Below are 21,785 nucleotides of genomic sequence, written 5' to 3'. Positions count from 1 at the left end.
AATGGAAAAGTAAGAGAGAGAATAATGTTGACAAGAGTCTTCTCAACATTATTCTATCTTTTACTTTACAATTTCTACACTTTAACTATTTTTTATCATTTTTATAAAATAGGTGTGCAAAAGTGACCGGGACTCCTAATCGCAGACGAAGGGAGTAATTCCTTATTTTTACATAAGCATAACTCCAACAATAAAACTGCTTATTTCATTTAATATGTTATCAAATTAAAATGCAAAAATATTATAATATAGGAGTATGAAATAAATTTTGATTAATCCCAAATATGTGACAAATTATTAATTAATTAGATAAAAAAAAATAAATTATGCCATCTCCAATCTAATTAGTCCATCTCCGATCTCGGCAACATACTCACAATGGGGGCCGACCGTCGGCCCCTTTCTCATCTTTCTTATCAAACGAGCCCTAAATCGCAAATTTTAAATCAGAGACTTTCGATAATATACTCCACCAATAACGGAACCATAAAATAGTATCCGTGGAGTCGGATTCAAATTTGAACCCCATAGAATATTTGAACCCCACCCTCCGTCTCTGTACTCCACTAGTTAATTGGGTGAGTCCATGATTAAGCTAAAAAATAGAATTGTCAAATTTATCATGGTTAAATATCAATTTGTATGTGTGTCAAAATAATTTGAAAATATTTTTATAAACAATACTTTTATAAAATGAAACCTAATAAAATAAATGAGATACGGTTAATTGAGATACATATATGTCAACAATTACTTAAAAAAAAATCACATAAATTTAATTGTTTATGCTCCACTTTTCACCCACCACGTGTTCTATAACCATTGCAGTGACAAAGTTAAAACTATCGTTTCAATTATTGTGAAAATTGTCAATTAACGAAATGATATTCGGCCATCAGCTAGTGGACTTTCATTTTTTAATCCGACAAGGGTATCAATTTTAATATTTGCCAACTTTGCATAATTCCAAACATGATTTTAGAACTGAATGGTTGGTAGATTTGGATGCGTGAATTGGCCAAGCGATAGTTAGGTTAATGCTTGAGGTCAAAGGTTTCAGGTTTGAGTCCTCTGTGGCGCAGTCTTTAAATTAAAAATTATTTACCCATAAAAAAAAGAAGAGAAGTGAATGGTTGACATTATCACACGTCAACAAATCCACCTTCACGTCATATTATTTTATTTAATATTACTATTAATTAATAGTAGTATAAAATTATCTTGAATAATTGAATAATTTCATTTGATGAATTACGATTCATAGAGTATTAAACTACTGTATCATTATGAAAAGTTTCATTGACATGAAATACCCCCATTTTGAAATGCCACTCCTGTTTTTTTTGTATTTCACATTAGTAGTATTTTGTTTGTGAGTGAACTGCATAAATTGCGGAAGACACTTTGGTTTGAATAAGTTCTTTAAAAGAAAACATTGTTCCGATTTGAATACTGAGCAGATAATACTATGAATGAAAATATCATATTGTTCAACCATTTAGTTGTAGTCCTAATAAATTTAGATATAAAATTAGAGAATGGGATCTAGCTTTGATGTTGTTTTCTTCCTTTCTTGATGAATTTGAGAAAAGAACTTTTTCTTCCACCGACAGGTTAATTAAGAAGAAGGAAATGCATTACAAGATACTACAAATGGAAAAATAATAGGACTCAGATTGTTCTTCGGTGGTTTCACCTTCAACATCACCTCTTTTTTAGTTGCAAGATATCCATTAGATTTTGGTATTTTTGTTGCAATCAGTGGAACCTGTCTCTCTGCCTCCCCAAGCATACAAGGATGTGTCTTCTCTCTTAGTTCGGTAATCCTTTCAAAAACTTTGACAAGCAATTATGGATCTACATGTTCTACGTCATCACATGGTCCATTTGGGAATAAGATTATCTTTCAAGCTTTCAAGCCTAACTGGGAATTCGTAAAGAGACGACTTTTTTGGCGCTTAGGCATATGGGTGAAAGGATGGTGCCCGAATTTCCCATTTTCCCCGATGCAAGCAATAGAAAATTTTGGTGACATCAGAGGATGGAAGACTCCAAGATACCCGAGCAAAGGGCTGGTGCTGGAACTTCCCTAAAAAGAGGTCTCTTGACTGATTGCATGGATGAAACTTCAAATCATTATGACCACTGGAGATGCAAAGAGGTGTTTGCTTCCTTTTTTGGGCTTGTCTTGGGCATGTGTTACGGTTCGTTTTCCTTGCCTTCTCTCTGCTTGTATGCTGCTCTTTCCTCTTTTTAGGGTGTGCTGTGTGGAGTGCATTTTCAGGGACATCTTTGTTTGGTAGTTTTTTTTTCCTTTTGTGGTGCTTAGCTCTTGTTTTGTTTGGTTTTTTTGCTTTGGTTGTTGCTGGACTTTTTTTTTGGCTTGAGCATTTTAGTCTATCAAAAAAAAACAAAAAACAAACAAACCGTATGTATATGTCTATTTGTAGTAAATACTAGGAGTAGCTAGTTCTTTAATTTTGAAGAACAACCAAGATAGGTTAATGCACTAGAAATTGAAAAAGAATCTCATCAAAAGAATAATGTGAGATGAAATTATTGGAGCAATTTTTCACTTTGCTAAACAATAATTTGTGCATTCTAAGTTCCAAAAATATATACCTCATTTTTGCTAAAAGATCTTCAGCCTTACACTTCCAAGTGGGTAACTAAAGCTTGGTCGGTCTACTGATCATATGATCCACGTTAATCACATTATTACTCCAACTCTCCAACGACGATATATATTATACTCCTATTTACTACAATTTTTTAAGATTTTATTTTACTAATTTATTAACAATAGTAATGATCCCTGGAATTCATCAATATCCATGTCCCACGGTACCAACAATGACCATATCCGTACATATATAAATTACTACTCCCATTCTTTGTTTTCTAAATTTAATTTTAGAATTATAAATCAAATTATTCGTGTGATAACTAATTGTAGTTTAGCATATGATTAAGGATTATTGGCATTTGACAATGTCACGAATACATTAACATAACCTAGAATACAAACAACTTACAAAAATTACCTAACTATTAGTCGAATTTTACTAAACCCTAAATTCTCTAAAACGAAACTAACTGCAAAATAATTATTCCACTCTTCATAAAGGTTGGCCTTTAATACTCCCTCCATTTTTTAAAAATAGGAAGGTTTGAACGGCACGGGTTTTAATGCACAATTTGGTAAAGTAAGAGAGGGTGAGAAAAATTGGTAAATCAAGAGAGAGGGAGAGAAAAAAATAATGGAATTAATGCTAGTGGATCGTAAGGTCCACTTTAAGTTGTTAATTGTAGTGGTATAAGTAGTAAATAAATTGATATATAGGGGTGTAAAGATTTCCTAAAATAGAAAATTTGAAAATTGTTATATTTAAAGAACATATTAAAATGGAAAGAGTGGTTATTTTTAAAAAACCTAAGTATATCTTATCAATTTAGTAATTATTAGGAGTAGTACATATGGAAACGGGTAGTCACGTGTTTTTGTTTGAGCAACGGATAAAAAGTCAAGTGACGCTATAATTTATTTGACAATCAAACTTATATAAAATGATGTATTCAATATCAACTTACAACTACTAAAAGCTCAATAGAAATATTAAGATCTGAAGGTTTTCATTCTGTGCTTAGCTGTTCTGCTTGGATGCTTAATGCAAGTTAGTGCATCAGTTAGAAGCTTAAGATTTGAAGTAAGTACTACTATAATATGATGGTTGTTTATTTTTCTTATTACATTAAAAAAAAGTTAGTATAAATTTGAACTTGTTTTAGGTGGTAAATTCTGATAGCACAAGGTTATGCACCAAAAAGCCGTTGCTCACCATAAAAGGACAATTCCCAGGGCCAACCATATATGCTAGGAGGGGAGATCTTGTGACAGACGATATTATTAATCACTACGATCAAAATATAACTATCCACTGTAAATATACCTTGTAATGTTATAAGTACATGCTAATATAGCGTTAGTGAAAGTATATATTCATGGTAATTATATGTAGGCATGGAGTAAAAATGACGAGATATTCATGGTCGGATGGAACCGATTATGTGACCCAATACCCAATTCAACCCGGAAAAAACTTCACCCAAAGGATGATCCTCTCTGACGAGGAAGGCACATTGTGGTGGCATGCTCGTAGCGATTGGTTGAGAATTTTTGTCCACGGCGCAATTGTCATCCTACCTCCAACGAGGGAGACCTATCCTTTCCCCATGCCTCATGCTCATGTTCCCATCATCATTGGTATAGTATCTCAATATATGTACGAGAATTCAATTTGTTGAGATATTCACATTTGAGGTATCTCATATTGCAGGAGAGTGGTGGAATTCTAAGGTTGAAAAAGTGTTTAAGGTATTTATAACTGGTGGAATCGATCCCGAAGAATCCAATGCTTTCCTCATCAACGGCCAACCAGGCGACTTGTATCCATGCTCTAAACAAGGTTAAATTTAGTGTCATAAGATCAAACCAAATTGATCAATAATAAAAATTACTCCCTCTGTCCCTCAAATTTTGTCATCATTTGACCCGGCACGAGTTTTAAGAAATGTAATAGAAAATGGGTTGAAAAAGTTAGTGGCATGTGGGTCCTACTTTTATATATTAGTTTTAAAATTAAATATGAGTGAGAATGAGTTAGTAGAATGTAGGATGCACTACTAAAAGAGTGATGTTAAATGGCTATAATGTGGCCAGCCATAAAACATAAAATATTAATAAAAAATTCTACACTCAATACTGATTTACTCGAAATTAGTAAGTCTCAAAAGTATCAATTTTGTGAGACAAATCTACCCTTCCATATGAATGTAGTACAATGAAGAGACTAAAGTCATTAAATAATTTGAATCCTCTTGGAAATATAAAACTTTAAATACTTAACACCTTAATTCTTAATTTTATGTCGATTTCTTTTCAGTTTTTCTTTTTACTTTAATTTATTGCTTTATGGAGTACTATTGTTAATTTTTTATTTAGTTATATGTAAAATTACTTTTAAAATTAGAATATTCATGATGATAAAATTCGATTATTGGTAATTGTGTATTTAGATTCTCTTATAAATGAAATAATTTAAAGTTAATATTTAAATAAATCATAAATAATAGGTGTAAACATTGTATTGTACAAATTTTTTTATAAAATTAATTCAAATTTTTTCAGGAAAGACTGTAAATATCAAAAGTATTTATTTATATATATATAGAGAGAGAGTTGTGATCAATGTCGAACCAATTTTAAAGACCGAACTAGAGACCAAATCTGGGCCATTAGATCTAGTTTTTTTGATGAAATGTGCTACTGTGAAAATTTTTTCTGCGTCATTACTAGCCCATTTTACTTCATTGTATAGGTTTATTACTTCATTCTGTACCTAATACCTTGAAACTACAACATGTTTTTACTTGCTTCCAGTAGGTTTTGAAATGATTCAACATATGTTTCATTCAAATTCATTGACGTGGGTTTTTGCTTGATTGCCATTTAAAGATGCAATTTATTCAAGTGAGTTTATTACTTCATTCAGGAACGTTATTACTTCATTGGATAAGATTTTTACTTCATTCCAGTAGAACTTCAAATGCTTCTTCACATACTTCATTCCAATAATTTATTACATTATTCCATGTGTTTATTAAACCAATATTAGCGCCATGGCAGTGGTGATAGATATTGTTGAGAGAAAGGACGGCACACGATGGCGAAACCACATTTATGTACTGGAATGAAGTAAAAACCTACTAGAATGAAGTAATATATTCTGGAACGAAGTTAAATCTTCGTAACATGTTAGTATGACTTATTTACCTTCGGATGAATTAAAATAGGCTCGTGATGAAGGCGAAAATAATTTATAAATTTCTGTATCTTATCCATAAAAAACTAGATCTAAAAGCCCTAATTTGGTAAGGTTCGGTGGTTCGGTCTTTAAGAGTGGATTTGTGGATAATGGGACTCTCTCTCTCTCTCTCTCTCTCTTTATATATATATATATATATATATATATATATAATATATATATATAGTTAGTTTATTTTTAGGTCATGCTAACAAAGCATGACCTAAAATGATCTTAACATGACATAAACCCGAATTTTATAATATGACCTAAAACTGCTTAATTATGACCTTCCGTATTTTTGGTTAATCATTGACCATTAGATCATCTAATCCTAGGGTCAAGATTTGGGCTGCATTTCTTGATTTAAGCACATACTTGTTTTGATCACTTCCATATATATATATATATATATATATATATATATATAGGGATGCACTAGTATAACAACTAATTTTAGAGTTACAACGTACATCCAACCACGTGCTGCCATGTGGCACGAAAAATGCAATATTGTATACAGAAAAATGCAATACACATTTGTAGAAGCTATAAATGAATTTCGGCGGATTGCATTTTTGTTATATACAGATTGCATTTTTTATCATTGAGTTTTGCATTTTTGATATTAACTGTTTAATTTGCATTTTATATATAGACGAATTGCATTTTTATATGTGAAAATGCAAAACTTAACAATAAAAAATGCAATTTATGTGAAAATGCAAAACTCAACACTATATAATGCAATTTATATACAACTAAAATGCAATCTGCGAAAATACATATACAACTAGATTGCATTTTTGTGTTTAAAATATTGCATGTTTTGTGCCACATGGCAGCACCATATTGGATGTACGTTGTGACTCTAAATAAGGGGGCACCGCACCCTAGTGCTCCCCTATATATATGTATATATCCTATATAAGTTTTGCGCATAATTTCTTTTACTCCTTGTTATGATTAATCGTTGCGAAGTAATTTTTGAATAAGTAAATGAAAATAGTGTTATTACAATATTTAAGATTCTTAAAGTCCATGAAGACCGAGCTTCAAATAAAAGTTTGTACACATTCTACATCGCGTTCAACATTAGAGTAAAAATAAAAATAAAAATACCCTCCATGCCCTCGGATCTTGCTTAATAGTCACGCCTTGAACCCCGATACCTACACGAAAGGATAAGAAGCATGTTAAATCAAGACGAGACGATCGACGAAATCATATCACATCAAGCACGCTTATCAAACGACGGCTCACATCTTTTTAAGCGACAAGATGTAATATTCTTGCCATTTATGGTATTAAGAATGATTGATTTGCCAACTTACCCCTTTTAGCAAAAGTCATTATCTCTTGTGTAATAGTTTGCTTCCATGGGTTAGAGAATTGACCATGTTTTTCCATGTATCCTTTTCCACTATAAATACCACACCATCTCTACCCTTAATTCTTTTGTTCTTCCACAAAATCCCTAAACAAAAATTTATCTCATGGTGAGGATGCAAGTAAGTGCTTGAAGAAGGAAGTCAAGTTTCTACACACTACCTTGCTTCCATATTTTCCTCAAGGTATCCACCTCTAAACCATTTTGATTTCCTAAGCTTTGCATCACATTTACTATTCTTTTTCCATCACACCATGTTAGTAGAATTCTTCCAATGATTCTCATCTTTATCAACATCAATAGACCGACTTTTCTCACAATTTCACGCTCAACTTAGACTTTGAAGTAGGACTCTTAGTCAATACTATTGCAATACCCCTTTCATGACAATTAATCTAATGAATTAAAGCCATTACATGCTTCTCTTCTAAAGTTAACAAGGCATAAGACATTATAGACAAGAAGGTGTTAAGTTTGAAACCTCAAGATGAGAGTATAGCTTAGAATTAATAAAGTCGATGCCCCTGCCGGACGATGCCGCTGCTGCCTCTGCCGGGCAGCCGCTGCTGCAGTCACAAGGCAGCCACGCACACCTTGCTGCACTCGCGACAGCCACACGCACACAGCTGCTCCGTTTGGCAGCCGTACACGCCGACGCCGCTGCTGTCACACGGTGGCAGCCACCGCTGCTGCCCCTCAGCTTTCTTCTTCGCCACTTCCGCCACTGCCCAACGCCCGCAAGTCAACGGCGGCTGGTCTCGCGCACACCGGCGAGCCGACCGCACCCCGACACTAGTTTTTGACCATGAATGAAGGAGGAGATGAGTTTGTGTGTGTGTTAAGGTATGGAGTGGTTTGAGATAAAGAAACGTACTTGAAAATGGACAAGGCGGCAGAGATCGAGTGACGGGCGGACGCCGGCAACGGAGGCTCCTCTCCGGAGACAGCCGAGCTCCGTCGGTCGAGAAACAGAGAGAGACCGAGAGAGAAGGAGAGACCGGGAGAGAGAGGACGAAGAGGGAGGGAGACGCCCCAGCTGCCGGCATCCTCGCCGGTGACGCCGTGGCCGAACTTCGGCGGAGAGAGAGAGAGGGGGAGATTTAGTCAGAGAGAGAGAGTTAGATGTGGGAAAAGAGGCCCCCCCCCCCCTTCCCTTTCTTTTTGATTGAAGTGGTAGGGTTCACTAATTATTTAGGATTTGGGCCTCTCCTTTGGGCCAATTAAATTTTGTAGAATAGTCTCTTATTTATTCTAATATGGGCCAAAATATTTAGAGGAAAGGGGATTTTGGGCTTTGGATCATAAGTGAGAAAATGAACCTTATCTCTTAATTTAGGGTTGATATTACTTGATTTGTTTGAAGCTTTTAAATAATTAATCTTATGATTAATTAATATCTTACCCTCTTTACTTAATTAATTTTTCGAAGATAGGAATGTACGAGCTCAATAATCTATCTCCCAAATAAATTATCAATTTCTTTTAAAGTCTTTATAAAATTTAGAGATCCATAAGATTAAAGGAGTAAAGTTATCTTAATCGAACCTCGAACATAGGATGCATACTCCATGTAGGATCATTTCATGTCATGCACCTTATGTATGTTCTTAAGACTAATTTGTAATCATTATACTCTTTCAAGAAGGGCGTATTCGCGGAGTTTGATTTCCAAGGCCAAGCTTTTGTAGCATTTTATTTGGAAGCTTTGAGGTGGGCTTTATATCCAACACATTAAGTGTGGATAAAATTATCAAATATATGAAATAATTTTTGTTTGATAAAATCGCACTTATTCTTTTTTTAAAATGTTATCGTGCCATAAATTGTTTGTTTTATGATGCTTATCTGTTTGGCGATGCCAAATGAATGAATGAATCGAATTCGGCTCCAATAGGATCAAATTCCTATTCGAGTTAGTGTACACAAAGGAATGGACCGTGAGTCATCGTAAGGGTTGGCCGGTCAATGTGATCGTGGAAGGTGGCCACCTTCCCGACACACAATGAACCATCAGATATGGCGGATTGCTGGAATGAACTTAGCTTGATCAAGCGAACTTTATAAAAATGAACTTAGTAAACTCGGGCCTTTTAAGAAAAACCTCCGTGTGTTACTGTGATGGGATGATAATAACTTTTTCTAATATATTTGTATCTTTCGGCAATATGTTCATTGAGTACCCCGTACTCACCCTGCATGTATTTCTAAATGCGCAGGTTGAGCAAGTGATGAAATGGTGGCTGAGTGGAGTTGGTGGTCGTCTCATCTCTTTTGTAGGATTTTCGTGGCATGTGTCTTCATACATATGACCATGTGGTTACAACTCCTTCCGCTGTGCATGATAGTTTTTGTAATGTATGGGTCGTAAGAGCAATGTCTACTATCGAGTAACCTTTGATAAACATTCTTGATTTTATGATCCTTCGTTGTCTTGAGAACCTCTCTTATCTTATGAAAAAGTATTTGCGTGTCTTATTGTTAATTCTTTCGTCCACTTTCTATTCCCTCTTCTTAATTCCCTCCTCTAGTCACGATATACCGAGCGATGCTATCCTTAGCAAGGTGCGGTCGTGACATATTTATTATTAAATATCTTTAAAATAAACTGAAATTTTTAATGGTTCATAAAAAAATTGTGACACGGAGTACTATTGTGTAGTCCATAACAAAAAAAAAAGTTCGGTTGAAATCATTAACTAAAATATGATCAATTAAAATTCATAATTGTTCAAAATAAAATCACAAATCAATAGAAACTCTCAGTTACTCAATTATTTTCAATTTGAATCCTCAACCGAAGATCATATGAGATACTAAGTAGAAATCAACTAAAATTTCAATTGCCCATAACATAAGCATGCAATTACGCCTTATGTATTTTTTTTTCTAGTACGCACTCTTGTCTATGTCAGACAAATTTAAAGACATTTGGAAATCAAATCCTTAAGTTCAAATATCATATATAATTTTTATTTTAAAAATTAATTTTTTTTAATGGATTGTACCAAGTAAATTATCATTTAAAGCCACGTGATATTACATTTGCAAATTAAGAATACAATATGCTGTTGCAAGCAAAGAATATTTATTGTTATAAACAAACTCAATTAATATGATACTATATACTACAATTGATTCTCTAATATAATATTATATAATATAATATAAATTGAAATTCAAAATTGCAAATTTGAATCAACTATAAATGATATCTCACGTGAAAATATATACACAATATGCAGTGTCATTTTTTACATGTATAGTATGATCCTACATTTGTGATACTACTATAGATTATTTATCAATGATAATTGTATTATCAATAATTATAATTTTGTTAACAGTTTGTTATATTATATAACTATAGTATGATATTTTATAATTTAATAATATGCTTTATCTACTTATAATTAAACTTCAACTATTTATTTCTAATTGATCTTTAATGGAACTAAATATTTCTAAATGATCTTTAATGGAACTAAAGATTAATTATTTCGATCGTATAATTTTATATTCAAATTAATTTTCATTCATTTCAGTAATTTAGATCCTGAGTAGATTTTCGATTTAATTGGGTGTCATCTAGTACTCCTATTAGATTAGATTGGAGATTGAATTGATCTTCAATTTAACAAAGAATTTTTATTGATCTTAGATTTATTTAATAATTTGGGATCAAATACTTTCAAGTATTAAATAACACCACAATGTAAAATCAAAGAAAAACATAAAAATAAAGATAAATGACACTAATAAGACAAAAAAAATACACGTAAAAGATGAAATAGAATGTTTAATTGATTTTCCAAGACTTATGATCTACTCCATTATTTTACAATTATTATTTATATTTTATGTATGTATTTGATGTTTTGATTTTTTAACGTTATTAATATGTTAACATGCAGTAATTGCTATCCTTTGTATATATCCCCATTGTTGATGTACTTAAAAACTTGCAAGCATACATACTAAGTACTCCCTACATTCCATAGTAATAGAAGCATTTCATTTTCTGCACTCATTTTGAAAAAATGATAATAAATAGTTAAAGTAGAGAGAGAATAATTAAGAGAAAGAATAATACAGAGAAGAGTCTTATCTACAATATTCTCTCTCTTACTTTACTTTTTCTTCACTTTATCTATTTATAATTATTTTTTCAAAACGAGTGCACAAAATGAAATGCCTCTATTACTATGGAACGGAGGGAGTACTTATTAACACAATTTATTTATGATATATTGTGATGTCTCTTAGTTAATAGGTATGATATGATTATTTCCAATACAATTGTGCATATAATTTGACGTAAATTGTGCATAAATTATTATGGAGAGAGAATGTTGTAAATTTAAAATTTGAAGTAAAAAATTGAGAAAAGGGTAAATAAGTAAAATTATCTTAGCACTAACTATTACTATTAATTTATTGCATTGACTTTTATATTTATTTACAAAAATGCCATTGTGTGGCTGGTCACATTATGGCTGCATAGCATTACTCCTACTAAAAATAGTAAAAGTGAAAGGTGACAAATTTTTAGAGACGAAAAAGGAAATAGGTGATAAATTTTCAGGGACGGAGGAAGTACTATAAAATTAATTAATTTATTTTGGTGCAGATACATGCATATTGCAAGTGGAATATGGACAAAGTTACCTAATCAAATTAATTAATGGTGTCATCATGTTCTTCAAAATGGGCAACCACAACTTCACCGTGGTCGGCACCGATGGCGTACACAACCGCTACGTACTGATTACGTAGCGATTTCGCCAGGCCAAACCCTAGATTGCTTCTAGAAGCCAACCAGCCGCCGAGCCATTACTACATGGCGGCCAGAGTCTACGGCAGTGGCGGGGAATTCATGACCATCCCCGCTACTGGAATAATCGAGTATGTAGGAAACTACACGCCACCTCCATCACCAGTGCTTCCATCCTTCCTCGAAGTCAACGACTCGGCTGCATCGATTGGCTTCACATAGCAACTAAAAAGCCTAGGCAACAACGTTGACGTTCCTAAAGAAGTCGACGAAACCTTCTTCTACACTCTCACAGTGAACCAAGGGCCATGTAACAAACCTTCTTGCTTAGGATCCACAAGGCTGCTCGCGAGCGTCAACAACATGACGTTTTTGCTTCCGAGAAACATCGACATTCTCACGGCTTATTACAAACAGATAAATGGAGTTTACACTACTGATTTCCCCGAATTCCCGCCGACATCTTTCAACTACGCGCAAGGCCGGATAAGGACATGAGAGCATCCGCGTTCGGGACAGCGGTTCGTATGTTGGAGTATAACACGACGGTGGAAGTGATTTTCCAAGGCACCAACTTCGGCGGTGGCGTTGAGCATCCAATGCATTTACATGGATACAGCTTCTACGTTGTCGGTTCCGGGTTAGGGAACTTCAACAGATTCCAGGATCCGGCCAACTATAACCTTGTCGACCCTCCGTTGATGGAAAACATCGCGGTTGCAAGAAACGGATGGACCGCTATAAGATTTAAGGCCAACAATCCAGGTATGCAATAACAGATGTGGGGTTTATAGACTAAATGCGTTTTTTTTTTAATTGACTGGTCTTTTAAGATGAGTTCTGATATTAATTTGGTATGTAATACGTTGCAGGAGTGTGGTACATGCATTGTCATTTCGAGCGGCACGTGAGCTGGGGAATGGAAATGGTGTTCATTGTCAAGGATGGGAAAATCCCACATGAGAAGATGCTGCCGCCTCCGCCGGATATGCCAGAAGACTCAACTCCACCTCTTGTATTTGGAATTCCTCATTCCACAACGGGGAACCGGATATGCCAGAAGACTCAACTCCACCTCTTGTATTTGGAATTCCTCATTCCACAACGGGGAAGAGAGAAGAGGCTCAATGATTCTTTATTTATTATATACTGGTATATGTTTATTTGGTTACTTGTCAATTTTATCTAGATTTATTAGGGTATTATAATGGTGTTTTAGTTTAGTCGATATTCCTATTCTTTATCTCGAATAACTGGGTTTTTGTCTTGTTTGCGGATGAGGTTCCATGGTTTCTTGATTGTGCTATATTGATAAATTATTATATCATGAAAATAACTAAATAAGGTTCATTTCAGTCCAAATTGATCAAACTTGTAATTCATGTAGTACTTTCTTTAATTTGAGATATGTGAAAGGATTTGACATTGATATGTGAGTATTTATTACTAGTAATTACATTGATTGATTAAGAGAGAGGTGGTCAAGTTATATTATGGCCAAATTCCAATAAACAACCTCCTGGAAGCTGCTATCCGCCGTTTGTATGGTTTATTGACACATATATTTGAAAATGGTATTTAGTTTTTTGAGCACCAATTATCGGCAAGTACTACATGTGCTCGCAGTTTTGCAAATACTCTGCAAGGACTATGACGAGCACGTTAGCAAACACTATTATTGGCAAACTTTGTTCAACGAAATATGGGATTTAGCGAGCACCGCTTTGCTCGTAGAAGATGGCACTAAGCCATGACATGAAAGTTAGTGAGCACGGAATGTGCACGATAACCTGCGGTCGCTATCAAGGACAACAGGGGAGCACTCATTTTTTACTAGTAATAATTAATCCAGCGGACTAAACGTACATAAAATTAGGTGTACAAAATCTTTTATGTCATCTATTAGAAAATGACGGATCCAGAAAATCGAACTCGTAGGGTCGAAAAATAATTAATAATACATAATATAATATTTAAATAATTATTATATATATTAATAAAATTAAAATATTGCATTATTTTTGTTAAGCACGGTAATTAAATAATGCTAGTATCCATATTTTTGAAAATATGAAAAAAAACACATCATACAATAATTTCATTTTATTTGTAATTTTACGAATATTATTGTTGTGTAACTACAAAAAAAATACAAGTCAAATTAAATCAAATTATAGAATCATACTAAATGACAATTATTTTTAATATTTTACACATTTTCAATTTACTTGGACTATTAATAAAACATTAATTAAATCAAACAAACTGCAAACACATATTAAAAGTACTTCGGAGTAGAACTATTTAAGTTTACAATTAAAAGAAAGAAATAAAATAAATTTGTATTAAAAAATTCCCTATGTTTACTCAAAACAAATTTACGGAGGTGCGCCGCTTTCTTCTTCGTCTTTTTGAACTTTTGCAATTTTCTTCTTTTTCAATTTTCTCATGAAGCTTTTTCTCTTTGGTGAGACTATTTCACCTCTCTCCTAATCTTTTTTCTTCAAATTCTCTTCCTCATTTCTCTTCCGTGGACACGAAGCAGCCGAAGCGTGGGGTCGAAACTGATGCAGTGCTGGGTCGACGGGTGATTTTGTGAGGTTCTCGGAGGTATTGACGGACCGCCAGTGGGGTCGGCCGACCCCACCCGACCCCACCTGGGTCCGTCATTGATAGTATTTAAAATTTTATTATTTGCAGGCGATGTTGCTATAGTACTATCATCTTCTATGAATATATATATATAGAGTTGTGATCAATGTCGAACCAATTTTAAAGACCGAACTAGAGACCAAATCTGGGCCATTAGATCTAGTTTTTTGACGAGATGTGCTGCGGTGAAAAAACCCACTCTTAAAGACCGAACCATCGAACCATACCAAATTAGGGTTTTTAGATCTAGTTTTTTATGGATGAGATTCACAAATTTATAAATTATTTTCTCCTTCATCACGAGCTTAAGAGGTAAATAAGTCATACTAACATGTTACGAAGATTTAACTTCGTTCCAGAATATATTACTTCATTCCGTAGGTTTTTACTTCATTCTAATATGATTATTACTTCATTCTAGTACGTAAATGCAGTTTCGCCGTCGCGTGCCGTTCTTTCTCTCTACAATATCTATCACCACCGCTACGACGCTGATATGGTGTAATAAACACATGGAATAATATAATAAATTATATGAATGAAATATGTGTAGAAGCATTTGAAGTCCTACTGGAATGAAGTAAAAACCTTATCCAATGAAATAATAACGTTTCTGAATGAAGTAATAAATTCACTTGAATAAATTGCATTTTTTAATGTGAATAAAGTAAAAACTCATGTCAATGAATTCGAACGAAACATATGTTGAATCATTTCAAAACCTACTTGAAGCAAGTAAAAACATGTTGTAGTTTCAATGTATTACGTACAGAATGAAGTAATAAACCTATACAATGAAGTAAAATTGGCTCGTAATGAAGAGCGAAAAAAATTTACACAGCGACATATCTCATCAAAAAATTAGATCTTATGGCCCAGATTTGTTCTCTAGTTCGGTATTTAAGAAGGGTTCGACATTGATTACAACTATATATATATATATATATATGGAGATGATCAAAATAAGAATGCATTTAAATTCAGAAATGCAACCCAAATCTTGGCCCTAGAATTAGATGATCTAATGGTCAATAATTAACCCAAAACACGGAGGGTCATAATTAAGTAGTTTTAGGTCATATTATAAGATTTGGGTTTATGTCATGTTAACATCATTTTAGGTCATGCTTTGTTAGCATGACCTAAAAATAAACTATTTATGACCTAAAAATGCCCTACGTATGACTTTGTTCTGCATTTCTGTATTTTTAAATCTGGTCTTCATAGATCAAAACCCTATATATATATATATAATATAATAGTGGTCTAACATCTTGGTTTATGAAACCAAGTTCCCATACCATAGATTGATCAGAGATTGATTCGATCATCAGATGAAGAATTATGCCAAAAATCAATCTTAGAAGTGAATTTTTGGTATATATGTTATATGTATGTACTATATATATTTATAAGATTTGATAGAAATGTCTCAAGAGGTGTTTTTAAATGATTACACACTTTAGTAGTAAGAGATTTTGTGTTAAAATTGTTGAACTGAAATATTATTAAACCATTCAATTCAAAAATCAGGATTGATAAAATTTTAAAACTGATAACCTTGTCGGGTTAAAAATGACTGTCATTAGCTGATGGCCAAATACATCATATAATTAAAAAGATACTCCATTTTGTATTCCCGCTGTAATGGTTATAGTTAGAGTGTTGAAAAATAGTGAAACTTAGGAATGGTCGAACTTTTGTTCCATTTTATTTATGTTTTCAGTTACAATATTTAGTGGTATTTAGAAGAGGTCAAAGTCCCTTCCATTTTATTTAAGTTTCCCGTTTCCTAATTTGGTAGTATTTAGGAGACTTAATTTTCAATAAGTTAAGATAGTAGAGGTTTTCTTTTGCCTTTAAATATCTTGTAATTTTTATTATTTTATTCATCTTCAAATTTACAGAGTAAAAAGATTTGTGTTCTCTGTTATCTCTCTTGTTCCTCCATATTTGTTGCTTTTATATATCTTTACATGGTATCAGAGCCTGGTTGCATATCACGTATTTGATATTATTACTCTAAGAAAGATGAATGGTGGAAGCAGTACCTTTGTAGAAAAGCTTGTTGCCAACAACTACAGTTATTAGAAGTTATGTACGGAAGCTTACCTACAAGGACAGGATTTGTGGGATCTTATATCTGGTGAAGATGAACTACCGGAAGATACACCACAAAATGGAGAAGCGAGGAGAAAGTGGAAGATCAAGTGCGGCAAAGCTTTATTTGCTTTGCAAACGTCGATCAGCAAGGATTACATTGAGCATGTTCGTATTGTGCAATCGCCCAAAGAAGTGTGGGACACATTTGAAAGATTGTTCAATCAAAAGAACACGATGAGGCTCCAATTTCTGGAGAACTAACTTGCTGGGACCATTCAGAATAAGCTAACGATTTCAGAGTATTTTTTGAAAGTCAAAAGCTTATGTTCTTAAATTTCAGAATTGGATGTAGAGGGAGCTGTCAATGAAGCTCGATTGCGACGCTATCTTATTCGAGGATTACGTGAAGAGTTTATGTCATTTATCTCTACAAGGGTGGGTAAATCAACCTTCCATCATAGAGTTGGAAATTTTGCTATCTAACCAAGAAGCATTGGTAAAGCAAATAATTGGTGGTAACAACCAGTCTTCGTCTCATGTCGAAGAGGTTCTCTATGCAAAAGACAAAGGAAAGAGCAGGTTTACATCAAAATCTCCATCAACTGGTGGTAATTATTCCAAAGGTGAAGGATATTCAAAGAAATCTTCTCCAGAATGTTATAGATGTGGAAAGCCCGGACATATCAAGCGCAATTGTCGAGTGAAGGTGAAGTGTGAACGATGTGGGAAAGCTAACCATATTCAACGCAATTGCCGCACAGATCTTACTAAAGAAGGAGCAAATGTGGCTTATGAAAACGATGAGCATGAACAACTAAAATGGGATTAATGCCTATCCATTGATGATATCTACCAAGCTAAAGGCTCCAAATCCAGTTGTAGATGCTGATACAAGTGCTAATACCTCCATATATTACAATTATGAATGGATCGTTGATTCGGGATGCTCTCACCATGCAACTGGGAATGATTCGTTACTCTCGTGCATTCGCCCACACAATCAAAAGAAGGTTATTGTGACTGCGGATAATTCGCTACACCCTGAAGTAAATGAAGGCCAATTTTGCGTTGAAAAGGATGTCTCTCTTGAGGATGTCTATCATGTTCAGGCTTAAAGAAAAATCTTGCATCGATTTCTCAAATTGCGGATTCCGGGAGGTATGTTCTTTTTGGTCCACATGATGTAAAAATTATTTCCAAAATAAAACACCTTGATGCTAATGTTTTATTTACCGGAAAGAGAAAAGATTCACTCTATGTACTGTCTGCAAATGAAGCTTATACTGAGAAAACAAGTCAATATGATAGTGCCACACTTTGGCATTGATGTGATCCTCGTCTCGACCCCAAAGCCACGCACGAGAAGAGAGAGAATAAATTGGCACGAAGTATTAAGTTGGCTGAAAGACGTGGAATTTACGTGCAATAAAGATAGCTATGCATCAAGAAAGGATATAATTATTCATGGAGGAATACCAAATGCATATATATATATTTTATATTGTTTTCCTATTTTATTGGTAATTAGGAACTAACGCATAGTACATGGGGTATTATTTTTGAATTAGTTACTTAATAGTTAGTTGTAGTATATCTAGTAGCGATTATTAGATTTGTGATTAGGGTAGGATTTGATATTTAAATTATGTAGTCTATATTAGTGTTAAGATTTGCGTGAGTTAGGCATTAGCTGGAATTTAGTTAGATAGAATCGGGTTTTTGAGTTTATCTATTTTGATTTGTTTAGGATTTGATCGTAGGTTTTGAAGCCTATAAATAGGCTGGTCTTGTTCTTTAATAGGAGGACAAGTTTTTTTGTGATGAATAATATTTTGTGAGTTAGAGTCTTTGATTCTTCTTCTTCGTCTTGAATTTTCTTGTAGCAAAGTGCTCGTTTATTCAAGGCATTTATCGACTTATCAATCGAACGTGCATATTCGATTGTGGCGTCATTCATTCCACTCCCACCACCATCTTCACGTCGAGTTCACATCCACCATATTGTAATTATTGCCCAAATATCCATCTTAAACCGGAGGAATGTCATGGCAGATTCATTATTTTCGATTTATTACAAGTATAGCGAGCTGTGGCGAAGGCGAGAGGCTAATTCGTTCGGAGAGGTGTCGCGAGAGTTCCGCGAGCCAGCGAGGCTCACATCAGGCATGCTCGATTAGGCCATGTTGGTTTTCAGTTATTGCAGAAAATTTCTGAGAAGAAGCTTCTTGAAGGTGTTCCTGTGTTCAAGAAAATTTATCCAGATGTGGTTTGTTCTGGCTGCCAATACGGAAAATCACATCGACTCCTTTTCTCAAAATCCAAGAGTAAAGCTTTTACCGTGCTGCAGTTACTTCATTCGGATCTGATGGGGCCAACAAAAACATCAAGTTACTGTGGCTATCGCTATATATGTGATGGTTATTGTGGATGATTTTTCTCGATTCTCATGGGTTTTCTTCTTAGAACAGAAAAGTGAGCCATTCTCCAAATTTAATATGTTCAAGGAGCAAGTGGAGAAAGAATTTGGGCAGAAAATTTAATGCCTGAGCACTGATAATGGAGATGAATTCGTGTCTGGTCAGTTTATGAATTATTGCAAAGAGAATGGTATTCGACGTCAGATGACTTGCCCCGAAACTCCACAACAAAATGAAGTTGCTGAGCGTAAATTGGCACATCTTACATCCATTTGCTTGTCATGGATACATGCAAAGAACCTCCCAAGAGAGTTGTGGGCATCAGCAATTCAATCAGCAAGCTTTGTCGTGAACCGCTTACCTTCCTGGCCAGGTACGGAACCATGTCCATATGAGTTATACCATCATAAGCCGAAATTTTTGGTTCGATTTGCTACGTCCATGTCTCAAAGTCTAATAGGACTAAGCTTGATCCGAAGGCAAAGCATTGCATTTTTGTTGGCTATGACACTCACAGGAAAGGATGGAGGTGTATGGATCCGGAAACGAAGAAAGTTGTCTCTCGTGATGTGGTGTTTGATGAAATTTCATCTGATCAAATTGATGCAAATGACAGTAGTATCACAACTGATCTTTTGCCTATTCTTGACGATACTGAATCAAGTGATAGCGGGAGTGTTGCTACTTCTCCTGAAGAGAATTTGCAGTAAAATGAGATGACAGAAGCTGGAACTCGAAGGTCTAACAGACAAAGAAGACCACCTGCTCATTTAGCTGACTATGATGTTGAGGTAAATCTTGCATCAGTGATTTATGCATTTCTAATGGGAGAGTCATGCGATGATGAACCAAAGTCTTATGATGATGCTAAAGGCGATCCTAAATGGGTCGCAGCAATGAAAGAGGAAATTTTGGCTCTAATCAAGAACTGCACATGGGAACTTGTTAAAAGGCCAAAAGATATTCAACCTATTACTTGTAAATGGATTTTCAAATTGAAGAAAAAGATTGATGGAACAATTGATCGTTATAAAGCTCGTCTCGTTGCACGTGGTTTTTCTCAAGAATATGGTCTGGATTATGTTCAGACTTTCAGCCCCATTGCTAAAATGGCAACAATTCGAACCATTATTTCGTTGGCTATTTGTAAAGGATGGAGGCTTTGGCAACTAGATGTGAAGAATGCATTTCTCTACGGAGACTTGGATAGAGATATCTTTATGGAACAACCAGATGGATTCTTTTCGGAAGAGTTTCCAGACTATGTGTGTCGTCTTAAGAAGTCATTGTACGGTCTCAAGCAAGCTTCGCGTGCTTGGTATGGTAAAATTGCTCAATATCTTAAATTTTGTGGTTATAACTCTTCTGAAACTGATTTCAGTTTATTTATCAAGAAAACATCTTCATCTTGTATAATGGTTCTTCTCTACGTGGATGATATGATTATTATGAAAAATGATGATGCTGAAATTATTCGTCTTCAAGAGGCCTTGTCTGTTCGTTTTGATATGAAAAGTTTGGGAGAAGTTAATTGTTTTCTTGGCCTAGAAGTAACAAAGTCAGAAGGATATTTTGTCTCGCAACGAGGATATGCTTCAAACTTATTAGATCGTTTTCGTATGCGGGATTCAAAACCAATGACTACTCCTATGGAGTCATACTTGAAGTTAGCTAAAGATGAAGGAAAGCTGCTAGCGGATGCAACACTTTTTCGTCAACTTGTTGGTAGTCTATTCTATTAATCTATCACAAGGCCTGACATTTCTTTCTCTGTTGGAGTCATATCTCAGTTTATGGGAAAGCCACGAGAGCCTCATTTGGTTGCAGCAAAGCGAATTCTTCGCTATATCAAGAATACTCTGCATTTCGGATTGCATTATAAGCAGGGAACTTTATTCTCATTGAGTGGTTTTGTAGATGCAGATTGGGCTGGTGATATAAATGATAGACGCTCAACAACGGGCTATTGTTTCGATACGGATCAGCAGCAATCTCGTGGTGCAGCAAAAAGCAAAACACAGTTGCCCTCTCAAGTTGTGAGGCTGAATATGTGGCAGCTTCAATGGCTGTTCAAGAGTATGTTTGGCTCAAGAGGCTCGTCCAAGAAATTTTTTGTGACTTGAAGTATTCGGTTTTGATTCGTTGTGATAACGAAAGTGCTATTAAGCTTGCTGAAAATCCAGTGTTCCATGCTCGAACAAAACATATCGAAGTGCATCACCATTTTGTTCGAGAAAAGGTTTTGAATCAAGAGATCGATTTGCAGAAGATAGGAAGTGAAGATCAAGTTGCTGACATATTTACAAAGGCACTTGGCAGAGCTAAACTTGAACAATTCCGAGCTACTCTTGGTGTTGTTGACAGTAAGTTTTCACTAAGGGGGAGTGTTGAAAAATAGTGAAACTTACCGTTGGAATGGTCAAACTTTTGTTTCATTTTATTTATATTTTCAGTTTCCTAATTTGGTGGTATTTAGGAGACTTAATTTTCAATAAGTTAAGATAGAAGAGGTTTTCTTTTGCCTTTAAATATCTTGTAAATTTTGTTATTTTATTCATCTTCAAATTTACAGAGTAATAAGATTTGTG

At 34.5% G+C, this 21,785-nt stretch overlaps 2 long non-coding RNA genes and 2 pseudogenes across 3 annotated transcripts; 3 read left to right on the top strand and 1 right to left on the bottom strand.

Moving 5' to 3' along the window:
• Positions 1-4,018: 4,018 nt before the first annotated feature.
• LOC125220635 (laccase-14-like) lies at positions 4,019-13,214 on the top strand (annotated as a pseudogene).
• On the bottom strand, positions 6,876-8,380 carry LOC125223905 (uncharacterized). 2 transcript variants are annotated; one of them, XR_016137397.1, is made up of 3 exons: positions 8,129-8,380; positions 7,199-8,046; positions 6,876-7,036 (listed from the first exon to the last, which is right to left on the bottom strand). It is a non-coding gene; the product is annotated as an uncharacterized LOC125223905 (long non-coding RNA). The 2 variants fall into 2 exon arrangements; XR_016137396.1 differs by having other exon boundaries at positions 7,736-8,046.
• On the top strand, positions 8,890-9,729 carry LOC148933858 (uncharacterized). Its single transcript, XR_016137398.1, has 2 exons — positions 8,890-8,964; positions 9,471-9,729. It is a non-coding gene; the product is annotated as an uncharacterized LOC148933858 (long non-coding RNA).
• Positions 13,215-16,653: 3,439 nt separating the features above from the next.
• Positions 16,654-19,211, top strand: LOC148933857 (uncharacterized; annotated as a pseudogene).
• The last annotated feature ends 2,574 nt before the right edge of the window (positions 19,212-21,785 follow it).

The sequence above is a fragment of the Salvia hispanica genome, chromosome 1 (genome assembly GCF_029641045.1).
Source record: "Salvia hispanica isolate PSC_SH4W2 chromosome 1, Shi_PSC_v1, whole genome shotgun sequence".
NCBI classification, from domain to species: domain Eukaryota; kingdom Viridiplantae; phylum Streptophyta; class Magnoliopsida; order Lamiales; family Lamiaceae; genus Salvia; species Salvia hispanica.
This window is presented reverse-complemented; position numbering and strand designations above follow the sequence as displayed.